The 27,275-nt window shown below is 43.9% G+C and overlaps 1 long non-coding RNA gene across 1 annotated transcript; it reads right to left on the bottom strand.

The window, feature by feature from the left end:
- Positions 1-27,275, bottom strand: LOC310674422. Its single transcript, XR_014509584.1, has 3 exons — positions 27,157-27,275; positions 6,382-6,468; positions 1-2,997 (listed from the first exon to the last, which is right to left on the bottom strand). It is a non-coding gene; the product is annotated as an uncharacterized lncRNA (long non-coding RNA).

The following is a 27,275-nucleotide window of genomic DNA, read 5'->3' as shown; positions in this document are numbered from 1 at the left end:
AAATCCGTAACCATTTTAATGCAAATTTTTCATGAAAGATACATTTTGCATGTAATTTTGATTAATGTACACATTTTTGCAAGCAATTTTCCCTAATAGAGTGCATTTTGTATTTTATTTTCATAATACATGCATGTTTGTGCACTTTCCCTTAATATATGCATTTTGAACACATTGTTTGGAGAGCAGCATGGCAAAATTTAGGGAAATGCAAATTTCAAAGGACGCCTGTGTTTCATTTCACTTTGTATCATTTCAGATAGAAGTTTTTCATTTAATGCAAACAAAACAAAATTCTCCCCATCTCTACATGTAAGCCAACTTGTATATATCTACCTTTTGACTGAGCTCTTGATTTGTATTCTCCTCATGACAAGAAAGTGTCTCTTTGTGCGCTGTGCATTGCTGAGGACAATGAGGCCTAGATATTTGTTGTATCCAGTGAGAGTTAATAGGATATTAATAATACATCTATATGCAGCAAAAGCTATGTCTGTCAAATAATCAAACTTGAACTTGCTGTTCTATTCAAAGACAAGACAATTACATCTATTAAAGCCACAATGGAAGTAGCTTCATCTTCACCAAAGTCAAAAGCAGCCTGCAGTGATTAATCTTAGCATTTTACTCCGTGCCAAATGTAGGATGAAAACAATGTCGTTTCCTCAACGTGAGTGTTCAAAAGTGCACAGAAACAACAGGAGATTGCAAAAGAAGCCAACTCTTCGCTCTTGCATTGAGCGCCTCTGACCAATTGCCTTCAGTAACTTCTAAATAATCTCCATTACGAAGAAGTGTGATTTCCCTACAGCTCTCCATCACTGTTGATGCTTACTCCCTCTAGATTTATAAGTCATTATTAGCCTACACATACACACACACATGTATTTTTAAAGCACTTTCTGTAAAACTTTGCCTTCCTTATCTATTTTAAGAAAAGCAAATGTACTTTGCAGGCATCACTCATGATAGTAGTAGGTTCATGTGCTCAACACATTTCCAGGGGAATATTTTGCAAATAAAATGAAAGCCCCTTGCGATTTGTCTCTGAACTTATTTATGTTATATGGATAAAAAGCACATTACACAGCTCTCCCTGTGTGGTACTATTTCCTGTTAAGCTTTAACTGTGTTTATTTTTCATTTTCTTGCTTCAGTTCTCTCTTTCTTATTCGTTGGCTTGTCGTTATTGTTTAAATAAAGATCACACAAGGCCTTGTTTATGCTGGCAGTCACCTTAGCCCATGGGCAGGGAGTCTCTGACCTCAAAGCAGAAGGTCCTCCGTGAAATTGTGTAAGTTTTCAAAGCACCAGCTCATGGGACAATTGCTTATCTTATAAGCTGTGCTCTCTTTTGTGTGTGACAGACCCCAAAAATGGGAAATGGGAAAAGGTGCGACTGTAGTCACTGGAGTGGGTCCTGTCACACCACATCTCTCCACTTACCAGCTCAAACCACTAATTTATACCTACACCAAATATGTTTGCAATTTGGCTGCCCGGTCACACCATGTAACAAGAGAGAGTTTAGAGCTCTTCATGGTCCTTCTGAGTTTTCACCATTCTGAATCATTTAGTACAACTTTCTCTTCAAATGTTTTCGACTGCAGCTCATGGCCCAGCATGGGATATCCCCAGCCACAAGCTGAGTTGCAGGGTGGTGTGGCTGCCGCCATGACAAGTAGCCTCTTTTCTCATCTCCCGCTTCTCTTACCATTACTGTTATATGCAATAATACTGCTACATGCCACCCGAATCTCCAGTGAGTGGTGTGAGATTCCAGGGGCTGCAGGCATGCTTTATCCAGGGTCTGTGTTTCCTGAGACACAGTGGAGACTATGGTTTCTTCATGATATAGAATTTATTTATGCCTATATACAACATGGTGGGACGCAGGTGGCGCTGTGGTTTAAACCATTGCGCCGCTTGGACTTGCCAATCGGAAGGTCGGCGGTTCGAGGCCCTGCAACAGGGTGAGCTCCCATTGTTCAGTCCCTGCTCCTTCCAACCTAGCAGTTCGAAAGCATGCAGTGCAAGTAGATAAATAGGTATCACTTCGGTGGGAAGGTAAACGGAGTGGAAGCGGACAAACGCCGGCTCCCTTGGGCAGTAAAGTGAGATGAGTGCTGCAGTCCCAGAGTTGTTCATGACTAGACTTGACTGTCAGGGGTACCTTTAGCTTTGCCTTTATATACAACATGAGATGGAGAGGTTTCACACATTACAGTCCAAGAGGGTCCCTTGATTCTCCTACAAGCTTGGGTCTAAGAACAGAGAAATCACCCATGCTCTCTGACTCTTTGTTACAACCTGCCACACTCAGCCCACACGGTGCTCTTTGCCCACCTCCTTCCTCATTGTCACTGCTAATCCAGTGAAAACTATTTCCCTCTCACCAACATCATCCAAACTGAACTCCTAAACCCTTTTTGTCTCTTCCTACTAACACACAGCTGGAGAAGGGGCTCCACCTCCCATCAGGACGTTCTGGCACAGAAGGTCCTGATGGCTCACCTTTTATTAAGTGGTTGCCTCATGAGGAATCTGGCCTCTGCTATTTCCAGCTTCAATCCCTGCTAGATCTAGAAGTTTAGTATTTGCAGATCAACTTCTCAAACCTCAGTTAATTTCTAACAATTACTAAATCCAGAAATTATAGGTGCCTTGCACCTGACACCCAAAACTTATGACAATACATTTCTCATATTGTTCAGTCATGATGATGTGCTTCAAACATCAAACAACTCTGAATAATTTTTTAAAAAGAACATCAAACTTTGCACACAACCAGCTAATATGTATTCTGCTTGCACACAAAACGAAATTGTCCGTCTGGCCCCATAAATGACTAATAATTATTATTTATTTTCCCTTCAGTTATTTCACACCAATGAAATCATGCATTAGGAACCATTGGCTTTCCATCTTGGGCATTAACTGTGCAGTTGTTTATTTCTTCATTGGGCACCATCTTTCATTTTTATGTCTCACACAGTCCTGTAAAACAAACAGAATGGGTTGGAATGACATCTTGAAATATGCACTCATCATTTCTAAGGTAGAGTGGTCAAGGAAGGGGGGGATGTCAATGAATAATGTAATAGATGGCATTAGCAAACATTTTCTTAACCTACCATGCTGCTGGGCTATATATATGTGGCTCACCATTGCCAAGTCCAATCAACATGCAGGAATGCAAGGTAACACCCTTTATTGTGTACATTGATCCCATCAAAAGAAATAAAATGTAGATTAGAAAATGGTGTGATGAATGATGGTCTTCTAGAAGAAGAAGAACAATAACAAAATAAAGGAGCTCCCCTTGCACACAGCACAGCATCTTGCATTGCCAGGCTAATCAAAATGCATAGTGCATATTTCAGCAGATTGAAATCAATTGCAACATGAGATAGCCTTTTATTTTATTCATCTTGACATTACTGAGCGATTACTTTACCTTCTGCTGCTCAGCAACTTTCAGGACAGTGCACAACTCAGTGGGCTGACTTAATGGCTATGTGCTGAATCTTTATTTGATTTATTTAGTCCAGTTTGCCACTACAGAGGGCTGCAGCCTCAAAAGTCCTCCTTGAAGATGGAGGATCAGGGTCAAAAACTCACTTGTGGAAGTTATTTCTGTTTTGTGGGAATGAAAATACAAATTTACTAGAATCGAACACTTCTGAGATTAATAGAGGAAGTGACCATACATTCCCGAGGTTGGATTCTGATCTCTGGATCTCTTCCATATATGGAGTGCCACATCATAAGATGTAGTTCAGGAACAGCTTTTCTGAATATGCAATATGCTATTGTATATTGAATATACTATTACATATGAATAGTAATGGCTGACTTACGGTGAGAACTGGCGCTGGTGCTCCTGAGCACATGATATGGTCTTTATTCATTGGCCAAATTTACATTTGTGAAATTGATATATAATGTTGACATCTTGCAGTGTGAGCAAAAGCAATGCTAAATAGGAAGAGAGCTAAGACAGAAGTGTGTGTGTGTTTAGGGGAGGCAGGTTATAATAAGGGGGATGGCATTAAATCTTCATTGATTTTAGCAACAAAATGCATATTGTGCAAAATTGTGCTCGCTTGCAATATAAATTAAGTTTTAAATACAACATAGTTCTCATCAGATCAGCATTTTTTTAAAAAAAAATCATTCAAACTCAATGAAGTGCTGGAACACAAGACAGTTGCATAGTTCTGATCTTAAAGTACAACACTATCCTATTCAGAAAGCCAGAAGTAGGCTAGTATGTGCCTCATAAGCCCACCCAAATATTGGTTCGCTTTTTTTAAAAAAAGGTAGTCAAAGTCACAGGTGTCAATACTGATAAAATTGGTGGTTTGCATGTAATAAGGGGGAAAGGCCATGACTCAATAGTAGAACATCTGCCTTTCATGCAAAAAGTGTTTTGTTCAACCTCCAGCAGTATGGCTGGGAAAGGCCCACTGTCTGAAACTGCCAGTCAATCTGGGCAGTATTGAACTAGATGGACTTAGGGTGTGACTCAGCATAAGGCAACTTGTTATGTTTCTATATAACCACGTAAAGTGGAACCTCGGGTTGCGAACGTGATCCATGTGGGAGGCACGTTCGCAACCCGTAGCGTTCACAACCTGCAGCGCCGCGTCTGCGCATGAGTGGGTCATGATTCATGCTTTTGCACATGTGCAAAGCACAATTTAGTGTTTCTGCGCATGCACGAGAGCCGAAACCCAGAAGTAACCAGTTCCGGTACTTCCTGGTTCGGTGTGGTGCGCAACCTGAAAACACATAACCTGAAGCATCTGTAACCCAAGGTACCACTGTACAGTATACTATAGAGAAAGGGTAGCTCACATGGTATCATCCATATGTTTGGGAGTATAACTCATCATCCTTGGCCAGCATGGCCAAGGATGATGGGAGTTGTACTGAACATCTGGAAAGCACCACTTTGGCTACCCTTGCTAGTCTGTGAGACTAAATAAGATGACGGATGTAAGCTTCTTGCCTTGTCCTTATATGTGTTTCTGTTCAGCTGTAGGACGGCTGCCAGAGACAGGGCTGTGGCTGATAGGTAGTATAGCCTTTAGGGGCTTGAAATATGTCTCAGCACAGTGCTTCTTTTATGTTTAAATTCAGATGCAATTTTTTTAAAACTATTCTGTACATGAACAACTAAAATGTAGCTCTATCTAGCCGAGGGGTGGAAACCAGTCATTTGGTTTGTATTGCATTTCCGACATTCTATTCTTTCATTACCTTTTTCCTTGATGTTTGTTTATTTATGCATAAAACCACCAGAGAAAGTAGATGAAAAGCTAGAACTGCTAGAAGCATAAAAAGTATCCCAGGGCATTGGCTTCCTATGTTTTTACGGGAGAGATATAAAGATACATCACAAGGGGGACAAGAAAGTTCCTCAAGGGCTATAAAAATGTCAAAAAGGATGGTTTGTTAAAATCTCTTCAAGGAGCACTTCTCCTCTTTCATCCAAGAGGGATACACATACACATACCTGCTTTCTAATCATATGCTTAAAAGACTGAAAAGAATGTCTATTAAAAAAAATTCTTCTACCTTGATTAAAATGACTTGTGCCCTGAAGAGAGGCTAACTCCTTATCACAACAGCAAATCTTCTCCAGACAAAAGGACACATGACTACAATGTCAGATCAACAGTCACATGCCAGAACTCCCTTTTCTGACTTATATTTTAAAACTTCATCATTATTAGATGCTATCACAGCTACAGTCATGCCAATCCAAAAGAGAAGTAGAAACAGGAGCAGTTGGTATAGGTAGTGTTTCAATCACAGAGGCAAAAGAAATATAGGTTTCATAATAGTTTTATGCTTGTGTTAACTGATTTGCTAAATGAGTCTCTTCTTTCCTCCAGCCTGCTTTGGCCATCCAATGCTGGGATGGACAGGTGGAGTCCTGTTTTCACATACCTATTAAGGTAAAGGTAAAGGACCCCTCCACAGTTAAGTCCAGTCAAAGGTGACTATGGGTTGTGGCACTTATAGCACTTTCAGGGTGAGAGAGCTGGTGTTTATCCACAGACAGCTTTCCGGGTCATGTGGCCAGCTTGACTAAACTGCTTCTGGCACAATGGGACAATGTGATGGAAACCAGAGTGCAGAGAAATGGCATTTACCTTCCTGCCGCAGGGGTACCTATTTATCTACTTGTGCTGGCAGGAGCTGGGACAGAGCAACTGGAGCTCACCCTATCGTGGGGATTCAAACCACCAATCTTCCAATCAGCAAGTCCAAGAGGCTCAGTAGTTTAGACCACAGTACCACCCACGTCCTATTATTACACACCACCACAGTCTCCAAAAAGTGTGTGACTCCAGAGGTTCCATCACTTACCCAGGTTTGGTTTCCTTAGAATGAAGGCCAGTGGAGAGTGTGGTGGTGTTAGGATATGCGGTTTTATTTACATTCTCATTTCAGCTCCTGGGGGGAAGAAAAATATGTTTTTGACAGGAATTAGTGCATGCTGTCTTCAGAAAACTGAATTGTTCTTCTAAACCCTGCACCCTCCAGATGTTTTATACTATAATTTTCATAAGCTCTAGCCAGCACAGGCCACATAATGGTCCAAAAGGGCACTGGTATCCAAGCCAAGTCATTTGGCAACCCTACTTAAGTGTCCCTGTTTCTTTTGCAAAATGTTGGATTTAAGGCAATTTCATATGTAGTGCATAAACATACGTTTTAAAAAATGCTACTATCCCCCCACACCCATTAATAATTATTATTTTTAGGAACTGGGAACATAACAGCCCAATTTTGTTTTGTGTGTATGTTTAATTTTGATTAAGTAGTATTGTCTTTCTTTTTCCTTGTATGTTATTGAAATGCATGCCCTTTCTTAGATAATTGTTTCTTTAAAAACCATTGTTTATTCCATAGTACTCCAGCTAGAGAAGTAGCCACAGATTGTACAGACAAATAGTTTGCCATGAGCTTGACGTTCTTCTGCATTCACTTTTTAAATAACCACCCTGTACCTATGGCTCATATAGCAAAAGACCTGACCTTGGGCTAGTAAGGAATGAGCTGGTAGTTGGTAGTGTCTTGCTTTTCTAAAGACCTTTACAATGAGAGAAAGAAATCCAACTGGTGCTTTGAAAGTTCATGAACATTTCGTTTGACATAGGCTTCATTTATCCTACAAAACTGACTCAAGTTCCCCCTGCTGGCTTCACCATTGTCATTAAGTTGTCAAAGCTTTCCTGACATAATCTAAAAATGCCAGGACACAATTAAAGACATTTGATGTATCAGTGGGATGCAAGTGCCTGTGAAGAGCATGTTGATATTTTTCAGTTTTGCACATTTAAAAAGTTCTTTAAATGACAAGCAAAGTAGCAACAACAACAAAGTAGAAAATATGCCTGTGCAAAATGGACTTCTTTGAACCACAGAGCACAATCCATTAAGTTCCACTAAAATACAATATTTAGGCTGAAATTCTATACACACTTACCTAGGATCAACTGCTATTGAATCCAATAGCAGTTACTTCTGAGCAGAAACATATAGGATTGCACTGATGAGTTCCATTTAAATATAGTACTACCAAAAAATCCATACTTACAAAAATAAAGGGCATGGTTGATTGAGTGTATAATGCAATATGACTCAGAGCATCTCTGTCATTTGATAGTATAAAATCTGAGATGGAATATATTTTGCTGCATCAGAAACCACATGCCAACATGGGGCCCATATACATGGTTCTCTGAGTGAGTTCCACATCTAACAATGGGAGTTCTGGATCAGAAGCAAACCTCCACAGTCAAATGGACCTAGTCCCCACTTACAAACAGGTTGCTTGGCAATGCTGGACCAGTGCTGACTGTGATCTGATTACAGTTATCTATGAACACATATAAGGGATGCAGGTGGCGCTGTGGGTTAAATCACAGAGCCTAGGACTTGCCGATCAGAAGGTTGGCAGTTTGAATCCCCGCAACAGGGTGAGCTCCCGTTGCTTGGTCCCTGCTCCTGCCAACCCAGCAGTTTGAAAGCATGTCAAAGTGCAAGTAGATAAATAGGTACCGCTCCGGCGGGAAGGTAAACGGTGTTTCCGTGCGCTGCTCTGGTTTCACCAGAAGCGGCTTAGTCATGCTGGCCACATGACCCGGAAGCTGTAGGCCGGCTCCCTCAGCCAATAAAGCGAGATGAGCGCCGCAACCCCAGAGTCAGTCATGACTGGACCTAATGGTCAGGGGTCCCTTTACCTTTATGAACACATATGCACATTCAATAGCACAGCCCACCCTTGTGTGCACTTTCTTCTTAGATCAATCAAATGCAGTAAAAACAAAACCAATTACAGTAGCTCCTCCAATGCAAATAGAAAACCGTTTTGGCTTTGCTGTTATTTTGGCAGTACTGCAAGTACGTGGAAAAATTAGAAGGGGGTTCACCCTGAAAGGGCACATCCAGAGGGCACATGAACAGCACATGGTCTGCACCAAGTTGCAGAAATCTGAACACACATCCTAGTTCAGATATTGTTTCTGTCCGAGGCAAACGATAATCAACTCAGCCACTAATCTATGATGGATGTAATAATACTGACCTTACAAGGCAATTGTGCAGGATTACTGAGATAATGCATGAGAAGCCTTTTGGAAACTCAGAAGCCACTATACAAATGTTATGTATTAGTGTGTTTTTATTACTCCTGCTATTAGGCACAGAATGAAGTCTCAAGTCACACTCTAGTAATTCTCTCTGTTACTTACATGACAATATCTACCAACTAGAATAGCTGGACCAATTTGGCAAATGTTAGAGCTTTTACGACTGAAATAGATAACTTGTTGGATTTTAAAGCTGTATGGCATTTGGCAACTGATAAGAAAAGCTATGTGCATTCCGCATCATCCATCACTGGGAATCAGATTAACAGAAATCAAATTAATAGAATTGTGCATTTAAAATTTCTCCAGAAAATGCAAGTTAGGAGAATTTGCATTAAATTCTTCCTAGCTTTGTTTCAGATTTGGAATAAACAAAATAGGTATGAGATAGGTGTCAGGAAAATTCATGTCCCAATGGGGAGAGAACAATATCTGTATATTTCACCAAATGTTTAAGAAATTGATATGTCCTTTCCTTTTTCCTAGACTAATGTCAGGGAACTGCCATCGGAAGGACAGGAGGTGCAAGGGCTCTCTGAGGTTGAGAGAGACGCAGCAGCGGACGAGGGAACCAGTAGGGGGAGAGCAGGCACTTCAAGGGAAGAGGAGTCGGAGGAATGGCTCAGAGACGCTTCCAGCGAAAACAGCGGGGAGGTCTCAGGACCTCCTATAGGGACACCCATTCCTCGCCGGAAACTGTCACGCCGAGAGTCCAGAAGACGTGTTTCCGTTAAGGAGCTTTTATGTTGGAAACGATTCCGAAAGCAACCACTTTCGGATTCTGCTAGCGATTGACGCAGCCATGCTGGAGGGGCTCCGTCACAGGCAGAGGTTTGAAAACTTGATCAAACTCTGAGGGACTTGCAGTTTACGCACAAGCAGCTCATCATCCCATCACAGCAATCCGAAAGTCACCGAAAGCTAGCTTGTGACAGGGAGAGGCATCATGAGCGAACCAGCCGGAACCGCAGGAGCAGGAGCAGCTGGAAGAGGTCCAAGCCTGGAGGAAAGGTACAGTGCGTTGGAGATACAGCTTGCTTTGCAAACGGCGAGGCTGGAGGAGAGGAGGGCTCAGGATGCAGAAAAGGGGAAGGAGAAAGCCACCCCGCTCACCAGAAAGATGCCAGGATTGGTGCAGAAATTCGGGGGGGACCCCAGAAACTATCATGCCTTTAGAACAGAGATGCAATACGCTCTCAACCTGCAGTTTGATGACTTCCCCGACGAGGAATCGCGAGTGGCTTTTGTAATTAGCCATCTCGAAGCAGGGGCGAAGGACTGGGTTAGACCCCTGATGGCAGCGAATAACGAGATCCTAAAGGACACGATGAAGTTTTTTCGTGCCATGGACCTGATGTTTTCCAGCGACATTGAGCAGGGGGTGGTGCGAAGGCAGTTAATGGCTTGCAAACAGGGGAGCCGGTCTGTCCGTGAGTACTGGACTGAGTTTACTATGTTGATTCATAGATTGGGGTGGGACCTATCGGCGGAACCCATTCAGATGCTTTTCGAAGAGGGGCTCTCTTCGTCCCTTTCCCGGGCCCCCAGGGCGGAGTCTATGGACCAGCTGACTAAATCCGCGCTAGCCATAGGAGCGCGCCAGGAAGCGAGGGCTTTGGAAAGGCGGGAAGGGAAAGGAGAACGTTGGAGGGAGCTCCGCATTCCAGACATTCCAGAGCCGCCTTTCCCGCCGGCAGAGCCGATGGAAGTTGGTACAGCGCGGGCGCGCGCAGTTTCAAAACTCAGTGAAGGGCGGAAGAAGGAGGGAAAGAGCGCCAAGAAATGTTATCTCTGCCAACAGCCAGGACACTTTGCCAGAGTCTGTCCACAGAGAAAGGAATGGCAAGGGATGGCAGGAGCTGTTGGGGGGGGAGAGGAGGAAAGCAAGGAGCAAGTAAAAGCCAACGCCTGGCTGCCACCGTCGGGGCACAGCAGCCAGGCCCAAAAGCAGTGAAAGTGCCCACACCAGAACCTCCCAGACCTGCTTTAGTGATAGAGGTGTTGCTAGAGCTGCCAAACGGACACCCACTACAGATCAAGGCGCTTTTGGATTCAGGCAGCTCCTGTAATTTCATGAGTAAGGAGTTTGCAGCTAAGCACCAGATACAGACCATCCCCTTAAGTAACCCCCTGCAGGTGACCACGATTGACGGCAGAGAGCTGTTGGGAGGAGAAGTGAACCAACAGACAGTCCCTATGATAATGAGGGTGGCAAGGCACACCGAAAGGATAGCGTTTAATGTGGCCACCTTGGGAGGAGCTCCCATCATTTTGGGGATGAGCTGGCTGGCACTACACGATCCTCTAGTGGGCTGGCATCAGAGGGTGGTCTCCTTTGGGTCAGCACATTGCCTAGAACACTGCAAGCAGGGGAAGGTTCCAGGAGGAGCCAGACTCACCCTAGCCGGGATGGAGGTAATGAACAAAGGGAAGGTGCCTCCGCAATACGCAGATCTGAGCAACGTATTTAGCGAAAGGGAAGCAGACAAACTGCCGCCGCATAGACCCTTTGACTGTCAAATCAACCTACTCCCTGGAGCTCAACTCCCAGTGGGCAAGCTGTACGCCATGTCAGACAGGGAGATGCAGGAGTTGAGGGAGTTCATTGACAAAAACCTGAAGCGAGGTTTCATCAGAGAGTCACGAGCGGTGGGGGGCAGTCCAGTGTTTTTTGTGGACAAAAAGAACACAGATAAGCCGAGACTTGTAGTGGATTTCAGGGCCCTAAATGCCGTGTCGGAACCCCTGGCTTTTCCCATGCCCCGGATCGATGACATTCTGACCAGGGTGAGGAAGGGGAAGATTTTTACAAAACTGGACCTGCGGGGGGCGTACAATCTGATACGCATAAGGAAGGGGGATGAATGGAAGACCACCATGTTCACCCCTTTGGGAGCGTTTGAATACCTCGTCATGCCCTTCGGTCTCCAAGCAGGCTCAGCATGTTTTCAAAGTTTTATGAACCACGTCTTGGGACCTTTGCTCTACAAGAATTGTGTGGCCTTTTTAGATGACGTGTTGGTGTATTCGGAAGATGAAGAGCAGCATGTGAGGGACGTGCGAGAAGTGTTGGGCCGGCTACAAGCCAATCAGCTGTGGGTGAAACTGGAGAAGTGCCAGTTTCATACCAAGGAGGTGGAATTCCTGGGGTACCGCTTGTCAGACAAGGGATTGGCCATGGATCCAGGCAAGGTCCAAGCGGTGCTGGAATGGAAAACACCGAAGACCAAGAAGGATGTGCAAAGATTCCTGGGGTTTGGGAACTTTTATCGGAAGTTCATCAAGAACTTTGCACACTTGACGGCGCCCATCACCGACTGCCTCAGTAGCAAGAAGAAATTTGTTTGGACGGCGGAGGCGGAGCGAGCATTTGAAGAACTGAAAAGGGCTTTCGCCTCGGAAGAACAACTTCTGCATGTGGACTTACGGAAACCCATGAGAGTGGAGACAGACGCGTCTGACCGGGCGGTAGGGGCGGTTCTTCTTCAACCGGGAAGGAATACGTCGGAGTGGAGACTGTGCGCCTTCTTCTCGAGGAAGCTGAATAAGTCCGAGCGGAACTACACGGTGTATGACAGGGAGCTACTCGCCATTCACGAAGCGTTCCGGAGGTGGAGACATTTGTTAATTGGGGCACAACACAAGGTGCAAGTGTGCACCGACCACAAGAATTTGGAGTATTGGAGAACGGCTCGAGTACTCAACCAACGACAAGTGAGATGGGCACAGGAATTCTCCAAATTCCACTTTGAAATTTGTTATGTGCCAGGCCCAGAAAACGTCAGGGCGGACGCTCTCTCACGCAAACCAGAGTATTTGGAGGGGGAGGCGGCAATCGAAGAAAGACATGTCATCCCTGAGGACCGCTGGGTGTGTGGGGCGGCGCTGGTGGGGCGACGAGAACTGGTAGAGGAAACGGAAAATGATGAGTATGCCCAGGATAAGCTTAGAGGTCTCAGGGGAGAGGGTGAGAGTCCAGAAGGTTTTGAGGAAAGAAATGGGGCATTGTATTACAAGGGGGCACTGTATATACCAGGAGGTGAATTGAGGGGAAGAGTACTCAAGCAGTTGCACGATAGCCCCACAGCGGGACATTTTGGACAACACAAGACCATGTGGATGGTTACCAGGGAATTTTGGTGGCCCAAGGTGAGGGAAGATGTAAAGGAGTATGTTAGACGGTGTGACCAATGTCAGAGAGCCAAGGGGGAAAGAAGGGCGCCGGCAGGGTTATTAGAACCATTACCCACAGCAGAACGGCCTTGGGAAGCGGTATCAATAGATTTTATGACGGATCTGCCAAAATCCAAGGGGAAAACAGCCATCATGGTAGTAGTAGACCTGTTAACCAAGATGTGCCACTTTGTAGCATGCTCACATGCAGTCACAGCGGAAGAAACAGCTAAGTTGTTTGTAGAACACATCTTTAGGCTGCACGGCGCCCCCTTGAGGGTGATCTCAGACCGCGGCAAACAATTTACTTCCAGGTTCTGGAGGAAGCTCATGAGCTTGCTGCACGTGGAAGTCAATTTTTCGACTGCCCGGCACCCTGAAACCAACGGGCAGGCGGAAAGAGCAAATGGCATCCTCCAACAATATCTGAGGTGTTATGTCAATGACAGAGAGAACGATTGGGTCGAAAAGTTGGCGCTGGCAGAATTTGCCTACAACAATGCGGAGAATGTGTCCACAGGGATGAGCCCCTTTTTGGCTAATTACGGGTGTCACCCCAGGGCTTTTCCAGGGGAGGGAGGCGAGAGATGGAGCGTCCCAGCGGCCGAACATTTTGTAGAGGAGATGGAAGCGATCCATCGTCAGCTCCAGCTCAACTTAGAAAGGGCCAAGGCTCAATATAAGAAGCAGGCAGACAAGAACAGAAGGGAAGGTGAAACCATAAGGGTGGGGGATCAGGTGTGGCTGTCAACCCAAGGGTTGCCGTTCAAAGGGGGTTGTAAAAAATTAAGACCCAAGAGATTGGGACCCTTTGAGGTCATTCAGCAGATCAACCCAGTGGCTTTCAAACTCCGGTTACCCAACCACATGAAATTGCACCCAGTGTTTCACAGGTCGTTGCTGTCACCGTACAGGGGGGGACGTGAAGGGGAGCATACCAGGGGACCACCCTTGGAAGAAAGGGAAAGAAGCAACCATGTAGCGGAAGTCCTCGATTCCAGGTGGAAGGGAAATCAGGTGGAGTATTTGGTGGCGTGGGAAGGGGAACCGGAGTCAGAAAACACCTGGGTGACTGCAGGGGAGGTCGATGACGAGGTTTTAACAGAAACGTTCCACCAAAGATTCCCGAGGAAACCACAGCCGGTAGCAAGGTTTAGGAGGGAGTATTTCAGCACCACCGACGAGGAGGAGGAACTGGAGGGGTTCGCGGAGTCGGAGTTGGAAGAGGGAATGGACTCCGATGACGAGGAGTATCGAGAGACCAGGAACAGCAACAAGTGGAGGAAGGTGTTCGAAACCTCGGACGATGAGGAAGGTTCTTTCAGGGGTTTTACCTCCTCACAACCAGTAGGGAAGGAGACGGGAGGGGGTGAGGGGGGCCCTGGAGGGGAGGTGGATGTCAGGGAACTGCCATCGGAAGGACAGGAGGTGCAAGGGCTCTCTGAGGTTGAGAGAGACGCAGCAGCGGACGAGGGAACCAGTAGGGGGAGAGCAGGCACTTCAAGGGAAGAGGAGTCGGAGGAATGGCTCAGAGACGCTTCCAGCGAAAACAGCGGGGAGGTCTCAGGACCTCCTATAGGGACACCCATTCCTCGCCGGAAACTGTCACGCCGAGAGTCCAGAAGACGTGTTTCCGTTAAGGAGCTTTTATGTTGGAAACGATTCCGAAAGCAACCACTTTCGGATTCTGCTAGCGATTGACGCAGCCATGCTGGAGGGGCTCCGTCACAGGCAGAGGTTTGAAAACTTGATCAAACTCTGAGGGACTTGCAGTTTACGCACAAGCAGCTCATCATCCCATCACAACTAATACACCTTTTGTTAGATTTTGCCACTTCTTGTAATTTTTTTTACTAGCTTTGCTCATATGTCTTCAACAGGAGCCCAATCTGACACACAGACATTTAGCAACTGATTCCCCCCACCCCCCAGCATTGAAATAAGTGATGGGGAAAGCTGTTAATGTCTCACTAACTTTCTGTGGGTGGAATTCAATGTTGCGCTATTACGAATGTCCCATCTGCACTAGCATTTCAGCTTGCTAGACAAAACAATCCTCCAGCACTATTCTGCAGGTTCTCCTGACACATATATACAATTTCAGTGTGTAAGAGAGGTGGGAAAACTTCTCTGCACAAGAGGTCCTTGAGCAGGGCTTCTGCTGGTGGGGATCTTTAGGTGAATCCTGCCCTGTACATTAGATTGCTGTTTAAAAGCACGAGAGCAGCATCCCTAAAGAAATATGGCAACCCTTTGCTATTATATGAAAGAGAAAAATATGGCTCAATCTTGTCTCTCCGTTTCTTCCGAGCATTTATTGTCACATAGCCACATATTGCCATGCGTACAACACTGGACGCTTTTTGTTCTGAGCTGTGCACATCATCATGCCATTTGTATAAATGTGTAATGATCCCTCATGAAATAGGACTGAACATGATTATTTGTGAAGTATCACATCCCAGGGAGCTGTTAGTGTGTTGATGATTGCTTTTCCTTTAGAAATGTGCATTTCATGCCACTTAATATGATGGATAACAGCGAAGGTCATACACTGTCAGGAGGAGATATAAATTCTGAGGTCCTATTTAAAATTAATAAATGGTTTATGTCTCAAAAGGTGAGCAGTCAATGAGTAGCTATTACACCTCAGAGAGTTAACACATCTTACTTCCCATTCTGGGCTGTACTGTCTAGGAGGATACATTTCTGAGAGTGAGGCTTGTCTATCCATCATTGAACAAAACATATATTTCCCCCTCTGTTTACCAGAATTTACCCCTCTCTGTATTTATTTTAATCACCCTATTATTCATGCTTTTGATCACTACATGTAAAACATGAACTGCCAGTGCCTTTAAGGACCTTGGTCAAATTAAGAGGCATCTTGGTCAGCAGAAGGGTGGGAGAAGAGAATGCTAAGAAGAGATTATATTTTTCTGCCATGCCAGCAACCAGTAAGCTTACAAATCACAGGAAAATCTAGTCCATCCTTTCTCAGCTTTGGGTCCCTAGATGTTGTTGGACTACAACTCCCATCATTCCTAGCCAGCACGGCCAGTGGTCAGGGATGATGGGAGTTGTAGTTCAAGAACATCTGGGAACCCAAGGTTGAGAAAAGCCGGTCTAGTCTCTAGTTGGGGGTGAGGAATCCTTTGTGGTCAGGGGGCTCATTCCTTTGTTGGCATCCTCTCAGGGGCCACATACCAGTAATGGGGAGGGCCAGAGGCCAAAACATAAGTAGAGCAACTGATAAAATTATTATCTTTGTAAAGCCCCACAAAAGTCAATTTTAATGGTATTTGTTTGTTTGCATGTTTGTAACATTATTTATATGTCACCTTGATGTCCTAATAAACTTCATTAGGCTTACGTTCTCAGACTCTTCCTTGTTATCCCTATCTGAACTCAAGCCAGGATCTTCCTTTGCGGCCCCAGCTTGAATTTTCAGTCACCTGAGATTATATGATGCCAGGTGATTGACAGGGGCACAGGCCCACCGACCTATCCAAGTAGCCCTTCTAGTCATGTTATAAAGAATGATAATGCTGATTGTCACGTCCAAAGAAAATGCAAGCTTTGTACCATAGGCAAAGGCTATAACCTTGCAAATGAACAGTCAGTTTACAGGTGATTCTAGTTAGGATCAAACTATTTGGGATATGAGGCACATGGTTTGTCCTTCAGCACAGAAGTCCTTCAGATGCAGTAAGGACAGGAGGCCCCATCTACATTGGGAGTCTGGCATGGAGTAGGAGGATTTGAGCACTTTGCCCTTCATTATGGTCCCAATCTGGTGGGGTGGGGACTCACTAGCATTTTAAGAAAATTTGAGCTTTTCCCCATGCAAATGGCAGGTGGGGGGCAACCTATGTTGGGGGATAAAGGGCTGGAGTCTCCTATCCCTCCCCTTCCCCCCAAAAAGTCCAGATCCACAATGTCCCCCTCTGTTGGCTTTTTCTGAAAGAAAAACCATGCACCCAATGACAAACCATGTGATTAATGTCACATATGTAGTTAGAAACCTAGAAGGTTAAAAACAAAAAAAGGACAGTCAATGGCTAATTAATGACAGAGGCATTTGTCCAACACAACACGACTTAGCCACAGCACTGGAAGCAGTAAAAATAGTGTCTCATTAGTCTTTTAAACATTTATTCCTGATTCTACATGAAATTGATACTTAATCACTTTCCCAGTGTACAGCAGGCATTTATTGCACAGGGAAAACATGGAGAATGGAAAGTTTATGAAATCTCAGTCAATCTCTGCTCTGTTTGAAAAATGATTCATTATAATGGGCCACTAGCGGCAGAGTGCCTCTGAACGGAAGCCTGTAATTAACTTTGCTTCATGTTTTATTGATAGCATTTGCTGTTTTCTGGGACCTGAGCATACCTTTCTGTGGAATGTAGTATCCTCCAGTTATAGATGGCACTCTAAGCATATTTTCTGCTAAACTCATTGGATTTCTGCAGGAGCAGGCAGCTAAGAGCAAGACCACTGTAAGACTACTGACCATGTTGGCTAGTGATGACGTGTGTGTTGGAGGACCACATGCTCTCCAGCCTTACCCTAAGGTGGTCAATGTATACAGACAGCTATAGATGCGGTGTGAAACATTTCCCTATAATTTATTGAATTATGAAAGGTGAGGTACAATAAAAGGGTGTATCCAGCTATGTCATACCTGGAGGGAGTAGACCCATTAAAGTCAATAGACAAGTAGCTAACTTCACTGATTTCAATGAGTATACTCTCTGAGTACTGTATGGTTTCGTTTAGTCACTCTAGCCTAGGAATGGGATCCTGTAGCCCTCCAGTTCTCCAATCTGACTTTAACAGATTGGAGAACTGGGTCAAAACTAACAAAATGAATTTCATTAGGGACAAATGCAAAGTTCTACACTGAGGCAAGAATGCCTTGACAGAAGGACGTGTGAAATGGATCTATGAGTCTTAGTAGACCACAAGCTTAACACAAATCAACAGTGTGAAATAGCAGCACAAAAAAACCCTAATGCAATTCTAGGCTGCATCAACAGTCCAGATCAAGGGAAGTAATAGGGCTGCTCTAGGCTGCCTTGGTCAGAACCAGTTCTGTATCCAGTTTTGTACGCAATGAATTCCAATTACAAGAAAGGAGCTTCCAACAAAACATTAGGAAGAACTTACTGACAGAAAGAGTTGTTTGACAGTGGAATAGATTATCTCAGAAGGTGGTGGACTCTCCTTCACTGGAGGTTTTTAAGTAGAGGTTGGGCAACCATCTGTCAGGGATTCTTTAGCTGTGATTCTTGCAGCAGGGGATTAGACTAGATGACCCTTTGAATCCCTTCCAACTCTACAACTCTATGATTCTGTGTGGTTGGACTGCAACTTCGATCATCTCTAACCACTGACCATGCCAGATGTGGGGCCTTGGCCACAGAATATCAGTGGGCCCTTTGGCTCTCCCCTTTCCTCCTCAAAGCACACCCATCTCTCTTTCCCCCAGCAATTATCACCAATTAGCTGATGTAAAAGGGCTGCATGAGAATCTTCCATTCAGCAAACGAATAATAATAATAAAATACACTGGGCACACTCAAACCCTTGGGGACACCCAGAGTATATCTTTGGATCCAAGTCCTAATATTCAAATCTCCTTTGCCACTTTCGACATCAAGCCTCTACTATCCAGCCGTCTGACAATCCATCTACAAACCTCCTGTGACCAAGCAGCCATTTGGTGATTAATGGACCAGCAATTATATATAGTCTGAATAACATGTCACAGTGTTAAATGCGCACAACAAAGTAGCTAGAGATTATTGCTGACTCTCCTGAACTGTAATAATTTCTCAGGAGAGCAAGCCTGCTAGAGAACCTAGCCTAGAAACTTGGAGGGTGGCTGACAGTTGAGAGGGGAAGAAGAATTAGACTATTGGAAGAAGTTAAGAGGTTGTAATTGACTGTGGAGAAAGGATAATAGCATTTGTGTGCATCAATATGTGTATGCGCTTTCCTTCAGAAGAGGAAAATGAAGAAATCCTATTTCATCAAAAGTCATGGGGTTGTTTCTAGGCAGCACCTTACCTCGGTAAAAAGCAAAGAATGAGCTGGCTTTCTCGCATTATGCAACCGCAATTCTGCTGTCAGCTCTACTAATATCTCTGACTTAGGTTCTTTTTGTATATAGAGCTGCTTTGAATGAGAGGAGCTCATTGCGTGAGCCAGGCACCCCCAGCACCCAGGACCAATCTCAATTATTACACAGGAGACGTTGCATGGGTCAAATCAGGCCACAACTTTATTGATTACAGATGAAGGGTTCGGCAAGGCATTGGGAAATCGTTTGACAATCAGCCTGCCTGTTGAGGTATGTCATTTGGGGGTTAATCCAAGCCAAAGGGAACACACATCAAGTAGGTACTCCTTGCACGGTTGCTACCTTGAGGAGTGCTGCAGTCTACTTCCTCGGTCTGTGTGAAGCCAGAGAGGGTTCATGCCAGCCCAGAAAACCCCCTTGTCTCTAGCGCACCCGTCGGATCCTGGGCTGGTCCCGGCACCATCCTGCAAAGATGCCTGACTAGAAGGTAAGCATCATTTCATTAAGGTGAATGAGACACTGCCCCACCAACATCACTCTAACCTCCACCACCACTCACCTGCCTGCCTTTTTAGTGACAACTAGTCCAGGGGAAGCGAGTGGTGCTGTGGTCTAAACCACTGAGCCTAGGGCTTGCCAATCAGAAGGTCGGAGGTTCGAATGCCTGCGACGGGGTGAGCTCCCATTGTTCAGTCCCAGCTCCTGCCAACCTAGCAGTTCGAAAGCACTTCAAAGTAAAAGTAGATAAATAGGTACCGCTCCAGCGGAAAGGTAAATGGTGTTTCTGTGTGCTGCTCTGGTTTCTCCAGAAGCGGCTTAGTCATGCTGGCCACATGATCCAGAAAAGTTGTCTGCGGACAAACGTCAGCTCCCTCGGCCAGTAAAGCGAGATGAGTGCACAACCCTAGAGTTGTTCGCAACTGGACTTAACTGTCCAGCATCCTTTACCTTTACCTTTTTAGTCCAGTGGGTGGCACTGTTTGTGAACTTCTTCCTCCTTAGTCCCCAAAGAACTCAGTAGGGAGGACTATGGGCACAAAACTAGAATCAGTTGGCTCTGCCTGCCATTGGCTCTGGCTCCATCTACTGTTGGCCTCTGTGCCTTTGGTCCCACCAACAAGCACCAGCCACTACCGCTGTTAGTGCTGCACTTCACTGATGTCATTATCCAGGCTTTCCCACATGAAATACGTCCTAAAGCAGCACTTTCAAACTAGCAAACACTTTCCACATCCATTTGCCTTCTAAGGAATCTTTAGCATCATCCTGGACAGGATTCTGGGTGTACAGCCACTTTGTACCTAATCAATATATTCCTGTTGCTCCCTTTGAACAGGGACTGTGCCCTGGAATACACGCAAAACTTTGCAGTGGCTTTGTAAATAAGTAAGCTATACCTCAGGGATGCTTGTCTGGTATTACTGATGTTCTCATTGAGGAATCTCTAAGTTCCCCCAGAGCACAGTTTGAAAACTATTATTTTACCGAATTCCAATTTCTATGGAAGTTTTATTCTACACATTAAACAGGATGTGCTGGACAGGGCACATTTACCAGTTAGAGACAAAAGGGATTTGGTAATAGGCCAGTATTTTCCCTCTTCAATTAGGAGACAAAGTATGTTGATGATGGCATTAGAGGGAATTTTTAAGAAGACCTTGAATCTCAAAAAAAGGTAAGTAAACATATACAAAGAAATGCCTAACTCAGCTCCATGAGCAGTGAGGGTTTTGAGGGTATTCTGCCAACTGGAACGATTCTTAGAAAAGATTAAGTATCTAATTAAAATTCATTTACTGTGTCATAGATGGTGTGTGGGGGTGTGGGGGGGGATGTAGGGTGGTGTATCTAGTGGGCACAGACTAGAGGTTCCACAATGTGCTTCATGTTTAGACTGCCCTGTTTTATTTCCTGCAGAAGGACAGAAGCCACACACTGCTAGGCTCACCTTGAACTGCAATCATTAAATGAAAGAACAAGTCCTTCTCAACATATTTGCTGTTGTGATCTGTATATGCAAACGACCATCATGGACTGTTGTGTCCCCTCTCTGTGGTTCCTTGGCCTTTCAAACCACACAGTATCACAACAGAGACCGGCAAGGCAGAAGGAAATACCAACAATGCCAAACGCCACCAGCTGCTTCAATCAACATGTCCACTCTTTAAATAAGTTTAAAAGTTCACCCTCAAGCAAAGTCACTGCCGCTTTAATTCTTCCCTTCTCTCTCCCCAGATATTCATTTATACTGTTTGCATCAATGCGCTTGGCAATTTATATTCTGTATCCCTAGTACTCTTTGCATGAAATATCTCTGTTGGAATTCCTGTTTACTCCTCATTTCAGTTGTTACTACTGCTTTTTGAAACAGCAGGCTCCAGTTAATTAAAATAAATTTAAATACAGATACATTTAGTAATGGAAAATGTTAGCAAATTGAGGCAATTTTTTTTAGCAGCAAGATTCTAAAGTCTTATTAATAAAGTTGAACAAATAATCTCCCCATCTCTACCCCCTCCCCAAATCTTAGGTTTAGGTAATTACAAAGGAGCAGGAGGAGGAGGAGGAGGAAAGGGGGGGGGAATCAAGGACCTGTTATTACTACTGCATAATGCCAGGTCATAATGTGCTGGGTAGGGGTTAATGCAGGAAAATTGGACATGGTGAATTAACACAAAATAAATGATTGTATGGCTATGTAATTACATTCCAACCACCATGCTAATTCTAATTTATATCAATTCAATAATTAAAGAAAACAAGCCCTTGCTTGGGTTTCCTATTCATAATGCTGCAAGGAGCCGATGATTCCATGCCTGCTAGAATGCTGGGTCATAAATTGTACAATGACATAATTCTTAATATGTCAAAGACGTTTCTCAGTATGGGTGCCAGATTTGAAAGAAGCACACTGTTAATCAAATCGGGTCAAATGTAAATAAGATAGAGCCAACAAGAGCATAACAAATTCAATTCTGCTTTGGCCAGAGAATTAAATTAAATACATATTTAGCTAGTGAATAATACTGACCTTACTGCACTAGTTTTAAAATGCAATCTTTGATGTAGTGATCAACAACCATGTATCAAATTTCCTGGTACTTGTGGATCAGTTGTAAGCAGCAACAGTGTCTTCCTGGCCCCAAAGTACATCTTTTAGCTATGGGTAGAAGGGCTTGCTTAAATGAAGCATACTCATAGACTGTGGGGCTCTCTGCCTTGCAAGTACAGTTATTACTACCTGATTCCCACCATATATCCAGTTTCCAATGTCGGTGCTATAACAACAATAACAGTAATTAATTTGATTGCTCATGTGTCCTTCAGCATCAGGCCTGATGTGGTGATCAAGTTTAAGCAGAGCAAGAGCACTGTACATGTGGCTTTTTCAAGTGCAGAGATGAAGGAAGAGCGTTGAGCAGGAGCAGAACTAACAAGAGTAAATTTTCCCTAAACCTAATTTTTATGTCTTGAAGCACTAGCTTAGTGCCTGCCAAGAAATTGAGTCAGTGGTTTCTTCTGTCTCTGTTTAGGGCAAAGGAAGGAAGGTGGGAAAAGCTCTCTCCACTTGCCCTGTTGCACAAGCCTTCTAGCCAAAAGCAGAGACTTGAAACTGGGGGAGGGGGGGGAGATTGTTGGCACAAGATTTAGGACATAATATACAAATGGAAGGCTGGGAATATTATGGAAAGTGAATTTAAAATTTTCTGACTGCATATTACTAAAAGAGAATTATATGAAAATGATATATTGATGGTATATCACACCAGCAAAAATGGCAAACATGTATAGAATAGGCTCCAATAAGTGTTGGAAGTGTGAAGGGGGGGGGAAAGGCATGTTTTTTCATTTGTGGTGGAATTGTAAAATAATTAAAAAGTATTGGGAAATGATGTATAACGAAATGAAAAAAATGTTAAAGATAACCTTTGTTAAAAGACCAGAAGATATTTTACTAGACATTTCAGGTCAAGAACTGCCAAAAGAAAAGAAGAAACTTTTTATGTATGCTACAACCACGGCTAGGATATCGCTAGCCCAAAGATGAGAAAGTGCTGAACTAAAGAAGAATGGCAAGAAAAACTGGTGGAATATGCTGAAATGGCGAATCTAACTGAAAGACTCGGAGACAAGGACAATAGAGATTTTTTAAAAGACTGGGAGCTGTTTATGTTATATCTACAGAAACAATGTAAAAACATGGACTCACTAGCAGGATTTGAGTAAACACAATTATCAAAACGAATACTGTATAGAAATTACAAAGATGATGTTAGGATGACAAAAGCAAAACGATACTGAATTTAAAGAACTTTACATTAAGAGATAACAAAACAAGCAGGAAAAGTTGATATGTAAATAACCAGAGGAGGAAGCTGAGGGAAGTCCTGGGGGGAAGGGAGAAATTGGGGGATTGTCTTTCTTTTGTTATTTGATATGATGTTATTATGATAAAATGTAGAACTCAATAAAAAGCATTTTTTTAAAAAAAAGAAACTGGGGGGGGGATAAAGCCTTGGGCATCAGCTAAAACACATAAGAGCATAAACATAAGTTATGTGGGAGATCATATGAGTTTTAGAAGACATCTGAAGGCAGCCCTGTTTAGGGAAGCTTTTAATGTTTGACAGACTATTTTATTTTAATATTTTGTTGGAAGCCACCCAGAGTGGCTGGGGAAACCCAGCCATATGGGTGGGGTATAAATAATAAATTATTTTTATTATTATTATTCAAATCCAACAATGCATATTCTTGCTAGCTGGTAAGTTTAGGGGCTAACAGCCACAGAGCTATATTGCTGCAGCAACTCTCCAGTGTTTCAGTAGTATATTGCTGATAGGCAGAGACACAGACCATTGAAGAACATCACACAGGCCTCTGTGTGATGTCATTTTGCCTCCTCTCCAGAGTGGGAAGGAGCTCAGTTGGTAGAGCATGAGACTCTTAATCTCAGTCATGGGTTTGAGTCCCACTTTGGGCAAAAGACTCCTGCATTGCAGGGGGTTAGACTAAATGACCCTTGTTGCCCTTCCAACTCTATGATTCTATGATATAGTGATTTCCTGTTCCTTTCCCCCTCACTCTTTCTTCAACCAGCTATGCAGGGCAATGTATGTCCACTTCCTCCAACTCAGGCACATGCCAGAGGCTGCTTTTCCTGTAAATATAAGTATTTTACCTGCATAGTTTTTAATGTGCTGCAGCTGAGAACCAATGCAAGGCTATAAGTAAGCAAATCATATTTTAAGCTCTGTTGTTTGATTCTTTGTTAATCAGCAGTATGAAAGCGGAAGTCAGTTTGTTTTGCAGCTGGACTTAATTTAAATCATTTTGCTTCTAATGGTAGGACTTTACTCTGTTCAACCCACACATGTGGTCACCTGGAGGGAGAAATGTCAATTAAGATATCCTCTCCTATCTATTAAAACCATCCCACAAGATGAGCCTGCTGGTTCAGGCCCATCTAGTCTAGCATCCTGTTCTCACAGTGGCCAACCAAATGCCTGTGGGAAGCCTCCAAGCAGGATATGAGCACAATGACATTCTGCCCACCACATATTGGCTCTGATAGTGGAGTTAGAACAAGATAAGACATTGTGACTGGTAGCTCCTGACAGCACTGCCATTCATGAATTTGTCTCATCCTCTTTTAAAGCCACCCAAGTTGGTGGGCCATCTCTGCCTCCTGTGGGAGCAAGTTCTATACTTAAATGGTATAACAATGCACTGTGTTAACCCCCCCCCCCCAAAAAAAAACCCTTTCATTTTATCTGTCCCAAATCTTCCAATGTTCATCTCCATTGGATGTGTATCAGTTCTAGTAATATGAGAGAGGTAAAACAACTTTTCTCTGTCTGTGCTCTGCATAATTTTATAAACTCCTATCATGTCATTCAGCAGGCCAGGTCATCCTCTTATATACCTGCTGGGATTGACAAGGCATCTGAACCTCACCTGAATCTCACAGCTCTCCTGTAGCTGTCTCTGATTACTTATCATTTAACTCTTGGGGAAAATAATTAGCATCATGCATCATGTGCATGGAAGTTGCAGAACCAATTAACCAACTAGAAGGATTATTGTTAATAGCACCAGTTTTTCTATAACTTGATATTGCTGGATAGTTTTGATGAACTGCAAAAGCATTTTTAGTTTGCTTTCTGTTGCCACCCTGGAACTTTTCTTTATTAGTGCCACTTTGTTTTGTACGATTCCTTGCAAATGAAGGGAAACAACTTTTCTGCTTGTATATGTTGATAATATAATGTTGGTTACTGAGGACAAACAAGATTGTACAAAAACAAGGTTCGGTGCAGACCTGGCCAGGTCATAGGCATCCTGACTGTGACAAAGGTGACCTGTGTGCGTGCTTGCTTGCTTGCTTGCTTGCTTGCTTGATTAACCGCTGTTGGGAACTTCAAGGTCCCTGCTCTCCCTTCTTATGGTCTTTGTACTGGACCTGGAGACTCCAATAGACAGCATTCCATGCCAAGAAGGAGTGCAAGTGGGCATCCTATCAAATGACAGGGCAGGAGCTACACGGAGCAGGGCCTTTTCACTGGTGGTGCCCATTGTATGCCTCGCTCTTCCCAGACCTGCTCTCTTTTGGCCTGTATTTTGGACCTTATAATTTAGGAAGACTTTGGAAGAACTGGTTGCCAAGTCTTATCAGTCGCTGACGTATGAATGGATTTTATTTGCTGCTATTCTGTGCTTTTGGTGCACCAGGGTTTACACCAGCGTAATAGAGTTGGCCAGGATGCCAGAAGGGATACAATTTACCAGCTTTCTCCATTATCTGCACAGCAGGGGGTCATCAGTCAACAGTGCAAATGTTGAGCTGAAGCGTTCCCTGCTGGTTACTTGCTTTCAGCAATAGGGGTCACTGTTTGGTAGTACCCAATTGGTTAGCTGTCAGATTCTAGAGCTCCCTATTGGTGGCTCTTAGGTAATTCACAAAATACAGAGTTCATTCATAAAATACCATGTTCATTCATAAAGCAGTAACAAAAATCTCAATTGCTACATATTGGGTGTATATTTCAGCAGTTGAACGTACAAGTTTATGGCCATGCTGTAGTGTAGTGCTTATGCGACTGTGAATAAAAGGTGGCTGCGCTCATCATCCGGGGGTTTGGGGGGGGGGAGGTGACAAAACTGATTTCCAATAAGTGCCCTCCTTTTATTTTCATAGCAAGTCCTTGAGTCTGCACTCTGAATGGTGACACCAGGGACCTAGAAGGTGTAGTCCAACCCCTGCACAGTCTCATCAGGGCTGACCTTAAGGCAATTAGAGCAATTGGGCCAAATTGTGCCCCATGGGCCACTTGTAATGGGGCCCCCACACCAGGGCAATCTTGATGGATTTTATTTATATCTATAAGATTTTGCAGACTTTGGCTGTGAACTGGGGCCCTACCAAAAAAAAAAAAAACTCAAGTTGCACCCCACTACTTCAAATTGGGCCCCACTGGCTAGCCATGAGTCTAATAGTTGCTGGGCCTGAGTTGCCCTGCCCTCACATGAAGTCTTGGGTTTGCAATTGTGGGAGAGGGGAGACTGCCTGCTGGGGAGCAGGAGGGCTGGTAAGGCCCCCTAGGCTTAGAGGCCCTAGGCTTCAGCCTACTTAGCCTATACATATACATTGTGGCTATCCAATCGCTCCCACCCACACAAACAGTGATGTCAGTCCTGATGATCTCACCACAAAACATGCCCTCTGCGAGGAGGACTCGATTTTCCAACTCCACAGTATTCTTTTTGATGTGAGGTACCCTCAAGTCTTGATACTCCAGCTTCTTAAAGCTTTAGATCAATTATAAACTATCTAAGCAACACATCTACTACTATTTATGCATTTTGTTGTTGTGGCAGAAGCATGGTTTTTCATGCACACTTGACACTGATTTTACACACACACACACAATCATTCATTTGACCTACTATTAATGTCTGGGGTATTAAGAGGCAAATTGAGAGTCAGGGAAAAAATCCGTATTCATCACACAGATATTTAAGGGTTATATAAATAAGTCACAGGATGCATACCTGCTGACAATTTTGAATTATTGCCTTAAATCTCTTGGGTCAAAAATAGAGGTAATAGCAGTTCCCCACTGCAGGTACTAAAGAATCCTGCCAAATTACTATCAAATGGTGTTAAATATATAGAAGCGAGCCATAAGCATTGGGGGAAATAAGTATATAATTAGCACTCACCCTTTGATTTCTATGTGAGCGTACTAAAGCAGCAGTGAAATCTCCTGCCAATATGAAAATCACTTCAGCTCTGGTGATTAAGGGTCATAGCTCTCAGTCCTCCAGCTCTAAGAAAATTC

This window comes from Podarcis tiliguerta (assembly GCF_965153285.1).
Source record: "Podarcis tiliguerta genome assembly, chromosome: 3".
NCBI lineage: Eukaryota > Metazoa > Chordata > Lepidosauria > Squamata > Lacertidae > Podarcis > Podarcis tiliguerta.
Note: the sequence above shows the minus strand (reverse complement) of the source record. Positions and strands in the feature narration are given on the sequence as shown.